This window comes from Physella acuta, unplaced genomic scaffold (genome assembly GCF_028476545.2).
Source record: "Physella acuta isolate Inbredline_101_S28 unplaced genomic scaffold, ASM2847654v3 ptg000751l, whole genome shotgun sequence".
NCBI classification, from domain to species: Eukaryota; Metazoa; Mollusca; class Gastropoda; family Physidae; genus Physella; species Physella acuta.
Genome location: NW_026732269.1, coordinates 50147 through 72012, shown reverse-complemented (window position 1 = coordinate 72012; position 21866 = coordinate 50147). Strand labels below are relative to the sequence as shown.

At 39.6% G+C, this 21866-nt stretch overlaps 1 protein-coding gene across 1 annotated transcript in view; it reads left to right on the top strand.

Annotated features, from left to right (window-relative positions):
* Window positions 1-1050: 1050 nt before the first annotated feature.
* Window positions 1051-21866, top strand: part of LOC131950302 (uncharacterized) — a 40824-nt gene continuing 20008 nt past the window's right edge. Inside the window, exons 1-2 of the mRNA XM_059312406.1 lie at window positions 1051-1127; window positions 17981-18041. The gene's annotated coding sequence lies outside the window, so the exon portion shown is untranslated. The remainder of the gene's footprint in view (window positions 1128-17980; window positions 18042-21866) is intronic.

Sequence of the window (21866 nt, the reverse complement as noted above, 5' to 3'; positions counted from 1 at the left end):
GTTGTGTGTGGATGAAAGATGTTTAATATATGCACGTGTGTGTTTGGGGGTCATCCATAAATGACGTTACGCTTTTTTTGGACGATTATTACCTCCCTACCTCCCCACCCTCACGCGTTGTCACAAAAAGCCAGACCCCCCCCCCCCCCAGACGCATCCCCTAAAATGACGTCACACCTCAGCCTACAACCCCGCTCATAACTGCTGTTGAATTCTTCTTAAAACATCGATATTTTTCCAAAATCTTGGCAGATTTTGACCAATTCCTATTAAAATTTATTAAAACCGTTTTCTAAAACGCGAAATAACGGCTAAAACTCGTTTTCTAAAATTACTTTTTTTGTAAAGCAAAAAAAACTGACGTCACACCATCTGAACCCCCCCCCCCTCCCCTCCCCCTCATCACACACCGTCACACAATTATGGACTCCCCTTCCCCCCTACGAGTGTGACGTCATTTATGGACGACCCCTTTGTGTGTAGATGCGAGATGTGTTTTGTGGTAAGAGAGGTGGGGCAACTGTGTTATATATTGTTTTAAAACAATAGTTATAAGTACATCAATTGGAATAAAAAAATAAATATCAATTTTTCACCCCCCCTTCCCTCTACAATTGCGCCATAATAGTGATTCTACTGTTCCAAATTTATTTTTAAAACTTTAATATAGAGCCGAATTATAAAAATAATATAGATTGTTTGATAACATATTTTTCTACATTGTTATATTAATTTAAACGCAATAATACTTGGCTAAATGTATCACCGTTATCGTTTTAGCTAACAGATTTTGTTACTCCTTTATTGCAGACCAGTTTACTTTAAATTTTTTAATAACGCAGTAAAATTTACATAGTGGAAAATTGGTAACTCGTCTTGAGGATTTGGATGCAATTAACTTTGATTGAATATAAAATCTAATTAAAAAATTAATAATGCAAAGAAAGACAAATTGCGAGAAAAACTGAGTTTATTGACCTTATAAGAGGTCAGTCGGGGCAAGACCTGTGACGTCAAAATCAATGCGCAGATTATGTTGCGCAGTATACTATTCAAGATGGCGATTACCTGTGTTGAGGATCAGTGAAAAGAGCAGAAACCTTACTCGGATGGTGGTGTCTAATATGGTAAGTCATTAATCAGTTCTGTTCGTGTAAATGCTTGTTGTTATGTGCTTTACAGTAATATTTGTTGTAAATGGCTTGATATAAGCACATTACTCCGAAAGCATGGCGTATCTTCTTCTATCGGTCAAGCTTTCCCCCAGTGATAACTCGGTTTTATTTACTGTTTGTTTTCTTTAGTACGGTTGACTGATTCGGGTACCTTGGCTAGGGAGTAGTTTCCGGGAAATTGTAAGCATGTCCATTCTATTGTATTCGTTTGCTATTCATTATTCAGCCCCTTAGACTAGCAGCCGAAGATGCCGACAGAGAGTTTTTATTAATGCTGTCTTTGAATTTTGTCCGTAGCAGGGATGCACGACTGAGTCGACTGAACGCTTGGGAAGAATTTGAATAGATTTTTTAGCTGAATGTTTTGCGGTTGCTAAATTCTAGATTTCTATTTCTAGATTCAAGATAGATTTAGAAAACGCTATAGATCTAGCTTGATTGTAAGCCTTCAAGAAAGACATGGAGTTGACATTAATTATACTGATCACTTATAACAATTAATATTAATTAAGGCAAAGGCCTAGGCCTTAGCCTAGGCCCTATTAAGCCTAATTATAATTTATATTAGGCTAATAATTACATAGATCCACAGCCTTTTGCTTTTTTACTTACAACAATATTACAATACTGTTATAATACATTGCCCATAAACTACTGTTATAGTAGTAAGTAGGCCTGTTGTTACTTCAGTGTTAGGCTTAGGCCTGTTACATCTACATTATTATTATAGTCTTACTCTTTGTGAACATACACGCACACTTATATTACTATTAAGAAACAAATAACTGAAAAAAAAAAATCAGTGCAATAACATTATTTATGTAAGTTTAACTAATAATATTGAATAAATAGTCTTGTAGCTTATTGAGCTAATGTAAATAGGAATTTCTTTTCTATAATTGTTTAGGCATAGGCCTACTGCCATTATTATAAATTTAAAAAAAAAGGCTTTTGGTAGTATATGTTCATTATTATAACAGTTTTCTTGACAATTTAATGGATTTTATAAAACACAGAGTTTATCTTGTTAGATTTAATTTTCTATGATGTAACTTCTAATATAATATTTATTTATATTATATAATATATCTTTCAAGAATTAACATGGAATCCTGGGTTTCTTGTCAGACAAGATAAATAAATGTCTACTATCTAAATTATTTTTTTGATAAGTTTTCTATCATGGGTAATTATTGGCCTTTTTGCAACGAGTCAGATGATTTCAGGGGTCGGCGTGGTCGAGTCGGTAAAGCTCATGGCTGCTAAACCGAAAAGTCTCGAGTTCGAACCCTCGGGCAGATGAGGCTCGTTAGCTGGGGACAGCCACTCTTCTAGGAGAGACAACTCCAAAATTAAACAACTGCTGCCTTGTAGTTTGTTCTTGGTTGGACAAAGGCTATGGAAGCAAATCCAAAAAAAGAAAAGCAGGCTGAAATCGGAGTCAATGGCCTCAATGGCGCATAACCAGTTGACACGTAACGCTTAATTGTGTTGAAGGCGTGGTCGAGTCGGCAAAAAGCTCATGGTTGATAAATTCGAACGAAGTCTCGAGTTCAAACACAGTGGGGCAGATAAATCTCGATCCCCTTCAACACTAATAATTAAGAACGAAGAAGAAGAAAGAAGAAGATGATTTCATAGATAAAATAGTATATAAAATAATTTGCAGCATTGTGTACTGCTACTGACTTTACTATTGATCTTTCAGGCTCTGATCCTAGAACAAAACATTTTGGCATAAAAACGTAACAGCTGAAAATAGTAAAGATGCTTTTTAAAAATGTATTGGCTTCTAAAAAATTTCTGAAATGCATTCACAGTTTGATAATAAAAATGGGTACATTTATGATTTAACTGAGAAATTAAGAAAGAGTTAATTATTGCATATTGTTTTATAATTCCAGAGTAACATTAGCCGTATTCTGGACTTGGGGTTATGGTATATTTGTATACTCACATTTATGATTGTTCTAACCTTTAAGTAATTTTCAATGCATTATATAGTAGACTGTAACAACTTATCAAGACAGGAGGAATGCTTTTTTTTTTTTCAAGCTTTAGGGGTTTCATTATTTAAGTTTAAGTTATTACATAGGAATAATTTTTAGATATCCACAGCGACTTGATTTAAAGGGGTGAAAATCTGTCTTCTGTCTGTAGTTGAGGTGGTAGGTAAACTTAAGCTAAGCGTATAAAATTTAATACATTTTATTGACTTAAATTTCAAAAGTTTACTTACCTAAGTGTATAAAAATAAATATCCCACATTTCTATAAGCAAAATCCATCGTTTTAGTTAATGTTAACTTTCATATAATTTCATTTTACGAGGAGAGGTTAAATTGATACAAATAAACAAAGTAACGCTCCCCATTCAGACCAGATAGTCCTTGAAGGGCTAGTGTGGTCAGCACTATGGCTAGCTGCACTTACTTTCCAAAATGAGAGCTGGGTACCCATAGGGAGTTGGGCGGACTAATGTCCAGCTCTGAACTTAAGATTGTTCACACAACTGACCACCCTCTGCATCCTGTAGTTTAATAGGTCACACTTGATTTTTTTACTTTTCGAGTTGCTTGCTCCTCCATTGTAGCAGTATGGTTAAAATTATTATAATCTTATAATAAATAAAACATTTTATTTAAAGCTACTAAATAAATGTATTGCTTTATAATATTTCTACTATTTGCTGCAATTTAATTTGTTATTTAGCCATGTTTAAGAAAAAAAATCTGTTATTAAGTATAGATTATATTATATTTATCGCTGTATTAGTTATTTAGCTGTTTAGCAGTTACTTGTTAAAATATACACATTGAATAATTAGTTATTTAGCTGTGCAACAATAACTGCACTTTATTCATAATGTATGATTTTTTTTGTTTTCGACATGAAGCACTTGTTTTTTTTAAGAGGGACTGAGTAGTCAAATGATAGAGCATACGACTGCTAACCCGAAAGTCTTGCATTTAGTTACGCAGAATGTCCTTGAGTCCGCCCAGCTCTGATGGGTACCTAATTCATTAGGGAAAGTAAAGGTGGCTCGGCATAGTGCTGACCACGCTATCCCTTCATAAGTTAATGTCACAGAAACAGTTGCCACTTGCCCCATAGACTGTCAGGTTCAAAAGTGAATTTTAATGTTTTAATGGGCTAATTTTATTATCTTTTTAAAGGATAATGGACTGCTATGTAGTATGTTATTTTAAAAAATTTTATATTAGTATATTTACTATTTGGTACTGCTGTATAATTATACTTAGTGTTACCAGAAAAAAGCATTTTGCAGAAAAAACAATTATGGGAAAAATCTGAATTCATTGTCTGGAAAAAACTAAAAATACCACACCCAAACTGCAAAAAACTAAAATTGATGCATCAGTTTAAGAGGATGTAAGGTTTACCATACAAATCAATTAATAGACAAAATGTGATTAATTTGTTTACTGTTCAGTATGCTATATAAAGTTAATTACACCAGTAGGATACATATAGTTAAATTACCCTTTTATACTAGACTATCAGTGGGGCAAGTTTAGTAGAATTGATCTGTTTCAGGCCATGGAATATCGTGAGGAATACTATGGCCAGCCGCCTTTACTTTGGGAAACATGCACTCTACTGCCCTGCCATGCAATTTCATATAATAATTGTTTATAAAAATGTATGCATAGAATGCAATATTTTCTCAGGGTTGAACAATTTTTTAGAATTTTTTTTTCAATGAATGATTCACTAAAGTGTTCTTCGTACTTTATAATTAAATGCGTAGAAGCTGTTTGAACAACAGGTAAATGATGTAATAGCATATTGGTGTCGTGAGCTTGATTCACCTATATATATTGCCATTGTTTATGCCAGATAAAAGAAAAATTCATCTTATTGATATATTTCAATTAGTGTTGATTTTGTATTTCCAGGCATGCATTTAATTCCATGTGATAATTAATCAAGTAGCCTACTAACGTTGCAAGAAATCATATGCAGTGCATTTTTTTTTTACTGAAACTACAAGCTAAAACTTTTTTAATAGCTTTAATCTCTATTAATCATTTTGCTGGATCATTGTTTGCATGCAGTTTTCATGCCATTGTCAAGTGAAAGCCTTTAGACTCCTCTGTGTAATGGGTTTTTTCTTCTTTTCTTCATTACTAACTGGATATTGTAAGGGGTAATTTACTGACAGACTCTAGGGGTAGTGTTGGATGTGCAGGCTCAAATACTACCTGAATTTGTTGACTGAAAAAATACAATATTTCGTCTGTCTTAATCTGTTTGGAAAGCAAAAATATGTAATGAGTAACGTATGTATTTGAGAAAACCATAACAAATGAATTTGGTTTATAGTTGGGAGCTGAGTTATGTTGAGCAAAACACAAATGTATCCTTGAATCTGGTATACATATGCTAGTTTTTTGTCTATTTAATGTATGTTCATTATTATTGCTAGCTTGATCTTCTTTTGTTTCTCTTACACTAAGTTTTATTGCTGCACATTCTGGGGTAGGTGTTTTTATGTAGTTGCCCTCTAGCTTGTGTTTGTTTACATCTATTTTAGTCTTGTTTATTTGTTTACATTTATTTTAGTCTTGTGTTTATACAGTTTCAGCTTGGTTAATTGTGATTAGTGAAGCTTTAACTGTATATACCAATATAAAAATAACAACAAACATGTTATATTGTGTTATCTTGAGGGATTTAAAACGGTATTTAATATTTTATTGTTTCTCACAAAAATACGTTTTTATAAGAACACCGTAGTGATTAATTTATGTTAATTGATACTCGTGCATAATTAAAATACTCTCACACAACAATTCTGTTTCTGCAGTTGATATTCATATTTGTTAGGTATTTATGTGTAATGTAACGAAATGTATAGGTTTGCAGATCTAATTAGATGATTGCTAGTAGCAGGCCCGAGTTATTTCCCTAAAGCTTAACCGCTGGCAACCCACTTGCGTTTGTAACTGATTGTTTTTAAACGCTCACACGCTTTCTGTTTGGTAACCACGACAACCGTTCTGGGTTATTTGTTATCACCGTTTTCCAGTCGGCTTGTTTTTTCCGATTCACTGGAGCGAAGTATTGTCGGGGGAGATCGTAGATTAGCAGGCTGGAGTTTTTTATTTTTTGGGCTGTCTCGGGGAAGCGGTGGATGTAACGCTTGGTGCTCGCCTCGCTCTGTTAAGTGTTGATATTGATTGGTGGTACTGCAGTTTTTTTTTTTTGGAACGATTTACCATTTGTTTTTGGCGTAATAAATATAACCACAATGCAAAGGAGTCTGGGTCTTGATTTGAAAGAGAAAGTATAAGACATTACACCACATAAGTATGTAGAAGAACTTTTAAGTTTTATTAAGTTCGTAGCTTAACCTTTTCTGATATCGTGGTTGGCGTGGACGATGAACTACAGTTCATTTTATATGATCTGAATATATTGAGGCATTATAAAGTTATGACTATGCTTGGTCGGGTTAAGCTTTCTATGCTTGTGATTAGAGTTTGAGAAGTGATGTTTGGGTGTGAAAAAAAGCGGGGGGGGGGGGGGGGGGGGTCAGATGAAAGCGCTACGTGTGAAAAAATTTACCACTGTATGCTGTTACTTCATAGTCATGTCAGTAGCAATGAGAGTCCACACCTTTTGTTATTTTGCACTAGTAAAGCAACCCAAAATAATTATCGTTTAAATCTGTATGTCATAGCTAGCTCGACCTACCTAGACTATACATTGTTTTTTTGTAGCAGAAAGTATAGAGACGGAATTTAATGTCCATCATTATCTAGGAAAAATTAACCAAACCCCGTCACGCTCAACACGCGGTGTTGGTTTCCATAGGCTATGGTGGATGCTGCCAATCGCAGCGTATTAAGTACAAGCTAAAAACGTGCTTGTAGTAAAGTGATTGTTGAGGTCAGGACCTCGTTACACATTGCCTGTTCACTTGAATACCGTCCGTCTTGAGCCATTTGATGAGCTCGAACAACTTTCGCTTTGTAGGCGGGGAGCCATTAATGTCTGCTAGGCTAACCTGGAAGTTTTAGAGCCACATTCGTTGTAAACTTACCAGGTAGGATAGGGTAGGGGGGGGGGGGGGGAAGGGCCTGGCGGTGGATTGTGAGTAAAGGTGTTGTATCCGGGCTGAAGAATGCAGACGGTCCATTAGATTTAGTAGTGCTGCATTGTGATTCACTTCAGTTACAAGGTTAATGATGATTCAATCTGATACTGTGCTTTATTAAGTGATAATGTAATTTTAAACACCTCTGTATGTCTCTCCTCTTTTTCTGTGTATATATATATATATATATATATATATATATATATATATATATATATATATATATACATACTAGTTTACAACAACCCTTGTCTTAAGTATCGATCCACGCGTACATCACTTCCTTTATAAGCATTCACTTTAATACATAATTTATTGTTAATACTAAGCCACGCGTATCTATATCCTCGGATTATCTATACCACGAGCTTCATGGAACGTGACCGTCATGACTCTAGCTGAGGACCGTAACGGCTGTCGCCTATTGCATGCGTTCCACAATGGCCCTGGCTTACTTAAAGTCTGACACTTTGGTGGGTAAAGCGCATAGGGAAAGGAGGTCTACCACACATAATGACATCAAGTCTTTGAGCCATACTCTTCCCCCCTCAAGTCTGACGCCCATATATCCCCCATCGAATGCCATTCAGGCCCGGTGTCCGATTTCACAAATTTGCATTTCCAGCTAAAAGCTTTTCCCAATTTTACGACCGTGGACCCTATGGCATGGGGTTGAAACTGTGGTGACGGCTCATTAACGACCCAAATCTATGCAAGACAATATCACATCGCGCGCGTCATGGCGCACTGGCTGCTGGTTTTGCATTTGAATTTGGGCATTATCACCTGGCCATGAAACTGAAAGTTGGGGGGTGGGGAGTTCAGTGCTCACCCGGTGTGGCAGGTTGTCTGGCACTTGCAACAGTGGGGTGGGGGGGGGTTGGGTATGGTGGCTGCCTGGTGTAAGGTGGTAGTGTGGGTCGGTTGTATGGTGGTGGTGTGGGTCGGTTGTATGGTGGTAGTGTGGGTCGGTTGTATGGTGGTGGTGTGGGTCGGTTGTATGGTGGTAGTATGGGCCTGTTGTATGGTGGTAGTGTGGGCCTGTTGTATGGTGGTAGTGTGGGCCTGTTGTATGGTGGTAGTGTGGGCCTGTTGTATGGTGGTAGTGTGGGCCTGTTGTATGGTGGCAGTGTGGGCCTGTTGTATGGTGGCAGTGTGGGCCTGTTGTATGGTGGTAGTGTGGGACTGTTGTATGGTGGTAGTGTGGGCCTGTTGTATGGTGGCAGTGTGGGCCTGTTGTATGGTGGTAGTGTGGGCCTGTTGTATGGTGGTAGTGTGGGCCTGTTGTATGGTGGCAGTGTGGGCCTGTTGTATGGTGGCAGTGTGGGCCTGTTGTATGGTGGCAGTGTGGGACTGTTGTATGGTGGTAGTGTGGGCCTGTTGTATGGTGGTAGTGTGGGACTGTTGTATGGTGGTAGTGTGGGCCTGTTGTATGGTGGTAGTGTGGGCCTGTTGTATGGTGGTAGTGTGGACCTGTTGTATGGTGGTAGTGTGGGCCTGTTGTATGGTGGTAGTGTGGGCCTGTTGTATGGTGGTAGTGTGGGCCTGTTGTATGGTGGTAGTGTGGGCCTGTTGTATGGTGGTAGTGTGGGCCTGTTGTATGGTGGTAGTGTGGGCCTGTTGTATGGTGGTAGTGTGGGCCTGTTGTATGGTGGTAGTGTGGGCCTGTTGTATGGTGGTAGTGTGGGCCTGTTGTATGGTGGTAGTGTTGGCCTGTTGTATGGTGTAAGTGTGGAACTGGTTATAGTGTTAGCATGGGCCTGATTGATGATGGTGGTGGGCCTTAAGTATAGTGGTAGTGTGGATAGCTGTATGGGAGTAGTGTAGCTTTGTTGTAAGGTGTTCATGTGGACCTTGCTGTATCGTGTCTGTCTGGGTTTGTTCAACGCCCACACTGGGCCAAGTGTGTTGAAGCAATATTGAGACAATATGCGATCCCTTTCAAACGTTGTAGAGCTTGTCTGCATTCCATCAGTTAACCTTTCACCTGCTTTCTTACAAAATAATAGTGTTTCGATGTTGTTGTTTTTTTTTTTTTAAAAAAAAGGTTATATTAATTATTCCCCCAACCCACGTTGTCACAATTATCCTCCCCCTCTTTCTTCCTACATTATTACTGCTTAACGTCACGATATACAGTTGTTCTAAAACAGCCACATTTTTGTTAACAAGTTAAATTTACCGTCTTCACCCATCATGCATTGAGGTATATGACTAGAGCACGTTGAAATCTGTTGAGCATACCATAGCGATTCGCAGGTAGCGGATAGGCAACAATACGCGAGAATTATAGGCCTCTACCCGGACCATTGTTAGACCCAGGGATCTGCACAGACAAGGGATCTCCAGGCTAAAATTGTCTGGTAATAATTGTGTTATTTCTGGGGGCCCCACTCTTGTTTATGCAGTCTTCACGCTTGGCCGCGCATTACGTTTTAGCATAGATAAAGGTGGGAGGGAGGTGAGGGGTGGGGAGTATGTCGCACCATCAGGTACATCTTGGCTAACTGGAAACAGATGATCTCCCCGTGCTTGACAGGTAGGTTTAGGTTTTTAGCTTTACAGTATAGATCTGATACGGTGGTCATGCATACATGTATGTACACTTTTTTTTTGGTGTGTTAGCGTTGGGATCTATGTGTATACATTGAACATGGTCAGCTTAATGAGCTTTGAACTTGACTTATCAGATGTAAGTACGTTTATTTGCGTGTTTGATACTAGTAGGCTACTTGTGTAGGTGTTGGTACGTTTTAGGGTGGGAAAATAGAGGTAATTGAATTGAAAATACAATAATGGGTGCATATTGTTTAGTCACACTGTTACGACTGAAGACTTATCAGGGTAATTTTTATTTATTTATCAAACTAGAAAACTAATTATTCATGTAACTTCCTATAGATTTTGTGCCTTTTCTCTTTCGTTTATCAAGACTGAATTGTTTTCCCCTTCAATACTTACACGTTTAAAGATTCGGGGCGTGGTGTGTGCACACAACCATGACACCCCCTGGAGCTATACTGTGCGCGGCCATGCATACAGTGCTTGTGTTTGAATTGCATCTGCGATACGTCATACCTGTTGTTGTACTGGGGCACTAGCTGTTTCACTAGCATGTCGGGGTTAGTTTGGTAACTAGAATTTCTAGCGTTAAACGTTAAGAAAAAACATGTATATTCTTTAGAATTGTAGTCTTCTGATGTAGAGCCACAGCAATGGTGTGGGTAGACTTTTAGTAGCAGTGGGTGGGTTTGAGGCTTTTTGTGACGATCTGTAACGGATATTAGGCAACAAGCGGCTCTGTAGCGTAACGGCATAGACAGAAGAACCCCTGCGAAATGTATTTTAGTTTGTAGAAGAGTATTCTTTCCAAATCAATCAGTGTATTCTAGAGTATGGTTAATGTGTAATGGTGTTAGGAAATGTGTATTTTTGGTGTTGTTACTGGTTTTAAGAAGTGTGTAATATCGATTGCGAAATGCCGTGAATGTATAATGTGGTATTTATATAGGAAATGTGTAATGTGATAGAATTAGTTAGACATTGTGTAATGTGTTATTTAAAAGTTGGTAAATGGGTGCTGTGATGTTGTTGGTTTGTAAGTATGTCCTGTGATGTTGTTAGTTTGTGTGTTCTGTGATGTTGTTGGTTAAGCAGTGTGTAGTGTGATGGTATGCCGCGTGTTGTTGTGTGGTCCTGTGCTACCAGTTAAGCGACATGCTTTCCCTTACGCACATAGCTGCACCCTGCCGGCGCGACCGTCGGGGCACGTTTGATCTCTCCCAGGCATACACGTCCACTGGGGCGTGAGACACGTCATCAATCAGGCTCTTGTCTCAAGTCAGTTGGGGAGTCTAGCGCCAGGCACCGCTCACATAAGGGAGTACAGGGGTTCCTTGGTTAGAGTGAGGGGAGGGGGGTCGTGAGTAGAGGGGTCTATCCGTTACTTGGTTAGTGCTGTAACCGGAGGGGTGGGGGGTCTAGAAGTTCCCCGTTTAGTGGTATAAGCTGCTCATATACTTAGTGATGAACCGCAGTAATAGCGGAGGGGGATTAGCCGGTAGTGGCGACACGGAAGTACTAGAATTATACTTTAATTTCAATATTGGCCGCACTGGAGAAATTCTTTTTGTGTTTAAAAATAATCAAATCTTGATATGGGTTAGTGATATGGGAGTTATGTTTAGAGTTGGATTTAAAGTCAGTTTAATTTTTTTTAATTATTAAAAAAAAACAACATTTTGACAGTACTGAGGCACATACGATTCTGCACGTAAAGTCACACATTTAAACAGCAAACCCCACAGAAATCTTGGTGCTTTAAAAAATATGCAGGTCTTTTGTTAGTTTCATCAGCTATGTCATTGAAGTACATCAATCAAGCCATTCTGCAGTGCGCAACAAAAAGTCGTTGTACTATTTACTGTCACGAGGGCGTCTTGCCCTTGTGTAATTTAAGTAATTGTTCTTTTTTTAGGGCAGAGGTAAGGTGTCGACAGTATTACGTCATTTAAGAAAAACAAAAAACGCCTGACACCATTTATCAGTTTGTGACAGACGTAGCACTAAGTAGGAAGGTAGGCTCAGAGAACGGTGTGTGGTATGTACAATCACAGTTCACTGTTTACAACTATGTTGATGATTAGGCTGTAAATCAAAACAAAATTTGACACCGTTTGTCTAAATTGAACTAAAAACATAACTCTACACTGTAGGTGTTGACTGTCCCGCCATGGTTAAAATGTTGTACCGTAAATGCCAGTCACAGTTTGAAAATTTCACCTTAAACGTTTTTCCCGGTTTGGGTATTCGACCTCAGCGTTAACTCATGCATGCAATAGACTTTTGCATTTAGAAACTCTCCTGGTCTGTATAGTTTATTTCGACACAGCTGCGAATAAGCTGTTGTTGAATCACTACGCCTAGCTCTGCGACTACATCCGGTTCAATTTGCCATCTAGACCCATAGCATGTATAAATGTCGACTTACAACCACACCTTACAATGGACGTTACAATGGCTTCCAAAAGCCAAAATGCTTTTAATTTAAAAAAAAAGAACAAACACATAGTGAACCCATTTATTTCAGCGCGTGTCGACCGTGTTTGATTAGGGAAGCACGCACGTTTTAAAATCCGTTACGACTGGGGGCACTCTCCATGTCGAGTCAGCCAACCGTGACGGCTGCCTTGTTTGTTTTTCCGCTGCAAGGCACACTTGGCTAATATACATTCTGGCTACGGTCCCGCTATGGGCGTTGTTCTTTTACTAAGGGAGAATGGGCTGGGTGGTGGCGCCGGGTCCGGTTGTGTTATTTTAAAAAGGATAACCATAACACTGCGTTAGCTGTTTCATTATAATATTGCTCTATTAGTTACGTTCCGGGTTTCGCGTTTGCTATATATCACACAAGAACTGCAATCTTTTAACGATACCATTGCCATGCCTACGCCGTATATCAGCATCTGTTTTTACCTACACAATAGTCTATGCATTACTTATTAAAACGTCATCCTAGTAGAATTCTAACAGCGGCTGAAGAAAAAAACAACCGTTTTCGGTTTTGTATTGTCTTTTCATCTTTTTGTATGAAGTATATCTGTTATGAATCTATGTGCTACATCTTTGCATGTGCTACATGATAGCGACACTGACATTAATAATACATCCATTGACTACTGGTTACATGGTGTAGTGTAGACACTTACATTTATAATACATCCATTGGCTACTGGCTACATGGTATCGTTAGTGACATTTATAATACATCCATTGGCTACTGGCTACATGGTATCGTTAGTGACATTTATAATACATCCATTGGCTACTGGCTACATGGTATCGTTAGTGACATTTATAATACATCCATTGGCTACTGGCTACATGGTATCGTTAGTGACATTTATAATACATCCATTGACTACTGGCTACATGGTATCGTTAGTGACATTTATAATACATTCGTTGACTACTGACTACATGGTATCGTTAGTGACATTTATAATACATCCATTGACTACTGGCTACATGGTATAGACACTGACATTTATAATGCATCTGTTGACTACTGGTCTAATGGTATCGATACTGACATTTATAATACATCCGTTGACTACTGGCTACATGGTATCGTTAGTGACATTTATAATACATCCATTGACTACTGGCTACATGGTATAGACACTGACATTTATAATGCATCTGTTGACTACTGGTCTAATGGTATCGATACTGACATTTATAATACAAATGTTGACTACTGGCTACAGGGTATCGTTAGTGACATTTGTAATACATCCGTTGACTACTGACTATATGGTATAGACACTGACATTTATAATACATCTGTTGACTACTGGCTACATGGTATCGTTAGTGACATTTATAATACATCTGTTGACTACTGGTTACATGGTATCGTTAGTGACATTTATAATACATCTGTTGACTACTGGCTCCATGGTATCGTTAGTGACATTTGTAATACATCCGTTGACTACTGACTATATGGTATAGACACTGACATTTATAATACATCCGTTGACTACTGACTACATGGTATCGTTACTGACATGTATAATACATCTGTTGACTACTGGTCTAATGGTATCGATACTGCCATTTAATGTACATATAGTACACTAACCAGTGTAAAGAGCATGGCAGCTGTTACACACACCCAGGCTGCACGACGGCAGGTCTGCCTGTAGCACTGTCACAGGCTGTTTACATCATTCAGACAACTTACTGTCATCATGCAACCCGTGTTTTGATAACTGCTGTCGGAAGGCCGGACACGGTGTGTACGCAATACAGGCCTCATCCGTTTTATTCTCGAGTCTTCGCTGTTTCTTTTAGATTACCTACTAACTCATCTTTTTATGAGTGAGTGTATTTTTATTAAATTGTGAGTGAGATTAGGTTGGTGATCCTACTTAAAATGTAGTGTTTTCAGAAATTGAATTACTTTTTTTTTATTGTGATGTTAAACTTGATTTTTCGATGAAATATTTAATAACAATAAGATATAGTTATGCCCATATCCCACAGACTCTGGAGACTGTACCAGCTCAGATTTAATTAAAAAGTCTGCTGGAAATTACATTTATATCTTTACAGTTCTGTCTTTTTTCTCTCATAAAACCAGAGACTGATATTTTATTGTTTTTTTTTTATTTATTTACAACCGGGGATCAAATTAACGTTTAGAATCATGAAATTTGTTTCTTAGTGGGCTATTTTTTAATTAATGTCAACTTTAATGGGTTGGTCAGTGGTTAAGAAATAAATAAACTTCTTGAATGAATAAAACTGCCGTAGGTTATCAATTAATTGTAATGAACCAGACGGTGTAGTAAAAAAAAAACAACGAAAACATCCAGCAGTATGCTAGCTAAGGCGGTGACACTTAGAGCTGCCTGTATCGATTGACTCAGTTTGGTTGTAGTTTTTTTATTTAGTTGTCACCCAGGAAATCAAACCTTAATGTCGTACACTCGCTTGAACTGCTAAACCTTTATCCGAACAAGTACGGGACTTGCTGATTAGTTAGTCCATGTTAGGTGGAGCTAGTATGTTTTATATTTGGTTAGGAATTGCTGATTAGCTAAACCATACCATATCAGGTGGAGCTAGTATGTTTTATATTTGGTTGGGACTTGCTGATTAGCTAGACCATGTTAGGTGGAGCTAGTATGTTTTATATTTGGTCGGGACTCATGATGGAGCTGTGAGACATGAATCCTAATGTATGCATTTCTCGATTAGCCGTACCATCTGTGTGTAACACGAGTTTACATGAGAACGATAACTTGAGTTCAGTAGGTTAAGTACAGATTTCATCTTTTCATGTGACCTCGACATTCTACCCCAGCCACTCATACTTTACTGACTCGAGTTAGCTACCTTTCAGATGTGGGTGGGATAAAGGGCGGACTCGATACTGACTCGAGTCGGCTACCCGTCACATGTGGGTGGGATAAAGGGCGAACTCGATACTATACCCGTCACATGTGGGTGGAATAAAAGGCGGAATCGATACTGACTCGAGTTAGCTACCTTTCAGATGTGGGTGGGATAAAGGGCGGACTCGATACTGACTCGAGTCGGCTACCCGTCACATGTGGGTGGGATAAAGGGCGAACTCGATACTATACCCGTCACATGTGGGTGGAATAAAAGGCGGAATCGATACTGACTCGAGTCAGCTACCCGTCAGATGTGGGTGGAATATAGGGCGGACTCGAATACTGAATCGAGTGGGTGGATTTAGATCGGACAAAAAAAAAACTCTACAATTATTTAAATAGCCATGTGCTTTACCCCTCGACTACGCTTGTCTTAAAACTAAGAGACTATAAGGTTTTTAGGCCCAACCTTAGACTAAGAGCTTTGATTTAGATTTTAAAAACGAAACCCTTTAAACGAATATATGGGCACGGCCACTTGCTAACAACCAATTCAGTTCTGACAATCTTTACAACCTCTATTCCCATTTCTATTAATGTTATGGTTGCATTTCTCACCGTCCTGGGTTTTGTCATGTATAAACTGTCACTACATAACAAAAAGAAGCTTAATAGCATTAGCCAACTATAGAGCAGTGCGCAGATGAATATGTGCAGTTTCCGTATACATTAACATGCGATTACGTGCTAACCAGCCAAGCGTGGCGAATGGAAACGGGGCTGTGTGCAGCTTTATTTTTTTATTTTTGGTGATACTTGTGTTAGCTGGTGATACGCTGGTGGTTTTTGTCGTGGTTGGTGACACTTTAGTTAGCTGGTGATACGCTGGTGGTTTTTGTCGTGGTTGGTGACACTTGTGTTAGCTGGTGGTTTTTGTCGTGGTTGGTGACACTTAAGTTAGCTGGTGATACGCTGGTGGTTTTTGTCGTGGTTGGTGACACTTTTGTTAGCTGGTGATACTTGTGTGTGTTGGCTGGTGATACTTGTGTTGGCTGGTGATACTTGTGTTGGCTGGTGATACTTGTGTTGGCTGGTGATACTTGTGTGTGTTGGCTGGTGATACTTGTGTTGGCTGGTGATACTTGTGTTGGCTGGTGATACTTGTGTGTGTTGGCTGGTGATACTTGTGTTGGCTGGTGATACTTGTGTTGGCTGGTGATACTTGTGTGTGTTGGCTGGTGATACTTGTGTTGGCTGGTGATACTTGTGTTGGCTGGTGATACTTGTGTTGGCTGGTGATACTTGTGTTGGCTGGTGATACTTGTGTTGGCTGGTGATACTTGTGTTGGCTGGTGATACTTGTGTTGGCTGGTGATACTTGTGTGTGTTGGCTGGTGATACTTGTGTTGGCTGGTGATACTTGTGTTGGCTGGTGATACTTGTGTTGGCTGGTGATACTTGTGTTGGCTGGTGATACTTGTGTTGGCTGGTGATACTTGTGTTGGCTGGTGATACTTGTGTTGGCTGGTGATACTTGTGTTGGCTGGTGATACTTGTGTTGGCTGGTGATACTTGTGTTGGCTGGTGACACTTGTGTTGGCCGATGATACTTGTGTGTGTTGGCCGATGATACTTGTGTGTGTTGGCTGGTGATACTTGTGTTGGCTGGTGATACTTGTGTGTGTTGGCCGATGATACTTGTGTGTGTTGGCTGGTGATACTTGTGTTGGCTGGTGACACTTGTGTGTGTTGGCTGGTGATACTTGTGTTGGCTGGTGATACTTGTGTGTGTTGGCTGGTGATACTTGTGTGTGTTGGCTGGTGATACTTGTGTGTGTTGGCTGGTGATACTTGTGTGTGTTGGCTGGTGATACTTGTGTGTGTTGGCCGATGATACTTGTGTGTGTTGGCTGGTGATACTTGTGTGTGTTGGCTGGTGATACTTGTGTGTGTTGGCTGGTGATACTTGTGTGTGTTGGCTGGTGATACTTGTGTGTGTTGGCCGATGATACTTGTGTGTGTTGGCTGGTGATACTTGTGTGTGTTGGCTGGTGATACTTGTGTGTGTTGGCTGGTGATACTTGTGTGTGTTGGCCGATGATACTTGTGTGTGTTGGCTGGTGATACTTGTGTGTGTTGGCTGGTGATACTTGTGTGTGTTGGCTGGTGACACTTGTGTGTGTTGGCTGGTGATACTTGTGTTGGCTGGTGATACTTTTGTGTGTTGGCTGGTGATACTTTTGTGTGTTGGCTGGTGATACTTTTGTGTGTTGGCTGGTGATACTTGTGTGTGTGTTGGCTGGTGATACTTGTGTGTGTTGGCTGGTGATACTTGTGTGTATTGGCTGGTGATACTTGTGTGTGTTGGCTGGTGATACTTGTGTGTGTTGGCTGGTGATACTTGTGTTTAGTGGTGACGCCTGTGTTCAGTGGTGACGCCTGTCTGATAAACTTACTTCATCGATTTATTTTACCTTCCCTAAGAACGGTCAACGTTCTGTATCCTCGTGTGAAACTACCACACTCAAAGCCCTTTTGTTCCCCTCCCCCCCACAACCGAACAGTAGATGTATGTATCCCAACCGTCGTTTTCCATGTGTTCTCATCGATAGGATTCCCACCGCTTGTCCAGTGTTTTGTCACACTTCACTTCTTTGTTTTCCCACCTCGGCTTCTCTTGGCCGTGTCTTCTGTACAATGGTCATACCTTGAACAAATACCTGCATTGTTCCCCCCACTGATTTAATACAGCAGTTGTTTTTTTTCTTGTTTCAGGCGAATAAATATCCATGACATAGCTTGCCCCCTGATATTGGTGCCCGGTACCGTTAGCAAGGTGAGATACGTGTATCTGGTTTAGTGCTTGGTTGTTGTCACTGGTTGCGATGGTTGAGTGGCTTGAAAACGTGGTTGCCTCATTTCTAAGAAATAACACAAGAGACTTGTGATAGTAGCTTTGTATCGAAACAATCAACAGCACATCTATAGTTCCATCGTATTAGCCTTAATTGTGCCTTAAGGTTTAGAAAAAGTGTTGATTTTTAAAAATAAAATACAATGTCTGCGTTTTACTTTGTGTTTATTTTATGATTATTAACCCCCACTCGACCTTAACGATGACCCTTACATTACACTGATCCCTAATCCACCTCACCAGTAACAGTGACACCCCCCACCCCCTCCACCTTAAGATTAATCCACTGCCCCAACAATTATGCCTCTTCCAACCTTAATAAAGATTCCCACACTACACTTTAAAGACAACCCACAAAACGACCCCGCCCCACCTTAACATATCCCCCTCACCCCACTATTACAACAAAGAAAAAACACTCCACATTATTAATGAACCCTCCATGTTAACAAAGCCACTACACAGAAATGATGAACACACACTCAACCTACATAATGAACTCCACATCACTCTAATCTCCTACTTCACATAGACCCCTTACTCCACCTTAATGAAAGACCCCTCCCACCATAACATGGACCCCCAGTCCCCTTTAATACCTTAACAAAGACACCACTAAACTAAATTAACTCCACTGCACCTACATGATGACCCTCATTTCTCCCCTTACTCTTTCTTAACAAAAGACCCCTCCACCTTAACGATGACCCCCCACCCTCCACCTTAACGATGACCCCCCACCCCTCCACCTTAACCTAGACCAACATTTCTTATAAAAACCGAACTACTTAAACCCGCCAGTGTCACCGGTGTCGTATGTCCAGTGTTCCTTGTCCGCTGTCACAGGTCATTATCTACCTTTCTATCCCACTTTCCGTTGATGTTATCCCACCTGTCTATCCCACTGCCTGAGTTCCTGTCACCTCACCTGGCTGATTCACAAGGTTCCATATTCCACTCACCTCAGCGTATGGATTAAAAGGGGGGGGGGGAGCACACAATAGAATCGGTGTAACATAATGGTCTTGCGTGCTGTTGCCATAGTAACAGACCTCGCCCCGCCCCATTGACCACCGTCTCGCTCTATTGACGAACGCGTTTTTTTAAAAACCCAGCCTAAAACTAACCAACCGTGGATGAAATTTGACACGGATGATCAACGCAAATAACACCCTACTCTTATTTCATGCTTAATTTCCTAACTTTATCGAGCTTGTGTAACATAAATAATGTGTACGACTAGACTGGTTTGCTTGAATCAACACAACTGATTGAAAAGATACGTCTTATTTCTGAAGCTGAGTGCGTTTGTCGATGTCCTGGAGTCAGAATGACATATAGAAACTGTAGTGCCGGTTTTATGCTATAGAAAAATACTAGTGGTTGGGTTAAGTTTAAGGTGAGGGTTAGGATTCTTACACGATATTTGAGTTTGGGTAATAGTTACATTCTCTAAGTAATGCCACTAAATACGATAGTTAATTATAGAGTAAAAACACCTGATACAAGAAATACTTCGCTTATTAAAACAGATCGAGTAAGTAAAAATTTCTTGTATACAAATAATTGAACTAGTTCACGGTTATTTTGATCACCACTTCTCTCACCCCCCCCCCCCCTTTCCACACACACAGTCAAATACTTTGTACAGAGTAAAAACTTGAACATAAAAAAAAAGCGTACCGACTGTATAGCCAGTAGCAAACCCTTCCCCCCTACTGGTGTGGTACCCGTTTCCATTCCAATCTGCCCGGGTCTGAGCCCCTAGAGGGCACGCCAGGAAAGCCCGGCCTCATTAGCAAGGGGAACTCACTCGTGTGCATTGGACCCGGCGTTTCATGGCTCTGCCCGCAGCCATGCTTGAGCGGACACGTCCAATCAAATCAGGTTTTTTTTTCTCCTCCCAGTCCTATGGTTTGTCTACCCCCCCCCCCCTACCCACAATCTCGTATGCCTTATTAAATGTCTAACTAAAAAAAACACTTCTTGTCTAGCTAGTTGAAAACCTGTTTTAGACAAATTATAAACACCCACCACTTTTTACTACCCCCACCTTTTTAAAACGTAGTATATATAGCTTACCCCCCCCCCCCCCTCCAATCCTACCCAGCAACAGCTGATACGTTTAAAATATAGTCCGCCGCCTACCCCGCCCTCTCACCTATTAACCGATACGTTTAAAAAAAGAAATATACTCCTCGTCAACATTAAATAGATGTAAAGTATACTTCACTTCCTCAATATTTTATACGTTTAACATAAAGTATAGATCCCATCCTCCTGGGCACCTTTCTCCTGCACAGGTTCCTCTCAGTTCCTCCACTCTCTCACTCTTTTACGCCTCACGTCTCCTGTTATTTTCTGCGCGTTCTTTCAGCCGGAGATAATGGTGAAGCAAGACGGTGAACGCGCGCGCGTGTGTGTGTGTGTCTGTGTGTGTGCACGTGTGTGTCTGGCTGTATGTCGGCCATGGTGATCAATTTCTCCCCAAATCATCAACTCTGATGGTATGACGTTGTTCGGCCTGTGACACTCGGCGGGGCTAAAGTCGGATCGCGGAGTTTTTTCTTCTCTTTCTGTGTTGTTTTTTTTTTTTTTGGATTCTCTCTGGGACGTATGTTGGAGCGTGGTTTTCTAAGTGGGATAGAAGGTGGGAAACAAGGGCAGGCAACTCACGTCACCTCAGTTGGCGGTGACGTTCACCTATGGTGGTAAGTGGACAGTGCTTGTTGATAAATCATTCTTCTGAACGGGTGTCTAACGTAGAGATTTGTTCGCCAAAGTGAATTGAACAGTTCATTGTTTACATTGCTTTGTTTGCAGGTGATATGTGACTTCGATTTTTGACTGTTAAATTACATAAAAACTTTAATACTATTTTTTAGAAAAAGAAACGAAGTGAAACTATTTGTAAATAAAAAAAACGTCCAAGAACTTTTTACATAGAAAACAGCTTTTAGATATTCGTTTTATCATTTTTACTTTCTCGTATATACGTAGTATAGAGAAAGTATTGTAATCGTGCAAAAAAAAAAAATCGAGATTTTTACAAATCTCGACGTTTTACACCTCACTGATACGGAAAAACATAATTTTGCAATCTTGTCCGTATGTCTGTGTGTGTGTGTGTGTGTCTGTCTGTGTGTCCGTGTGTAAACACGATAACTTGAGTACCGTTACTGCTAGGTTGATGAAATTTCATATATAAGTATTTTATCAAAATCGTAGATCCGTATCAACTTTTGAGCGATTTCCGATAACCGGAAGTGGTACTTTTTCTACTTTGAATTTTTCAAAAGCCTATAACTTGAGTACTATTTCAGATAGATAAATGAAATTTCACATGTAAGTAAAAGATCTAATTCTCTACCTTCTGTTAAATTTTGAGTAATTTCCGTTGACCGGAAGTAGTAATTTACGCTACTTCCGATTTCTCGAAAAAACTAATGTAAATTTTAAAAGTACTAATAATATTGCGCACTATTATGCGCTTTTTTATTTCGCGTTCACTTGGTGTGCAATTAATTTGTCTACGAGATTTTATTCTATTTTTAAAACTTTAAGTATTTAAAATGGATTAAAAATCATGTCTATAGCCCGAGTTCCCATCCCCTGTTATTTTATATAAAAATATTCGAGAAAGTTTAGGGGAGATCACTCCCGGTTTATTTGTTCAGCAGTGCGTGTAAACTGAATGTTTTAACCAAATTAAATTTGAAATAGCGGTACATATTTTATTAGATAATA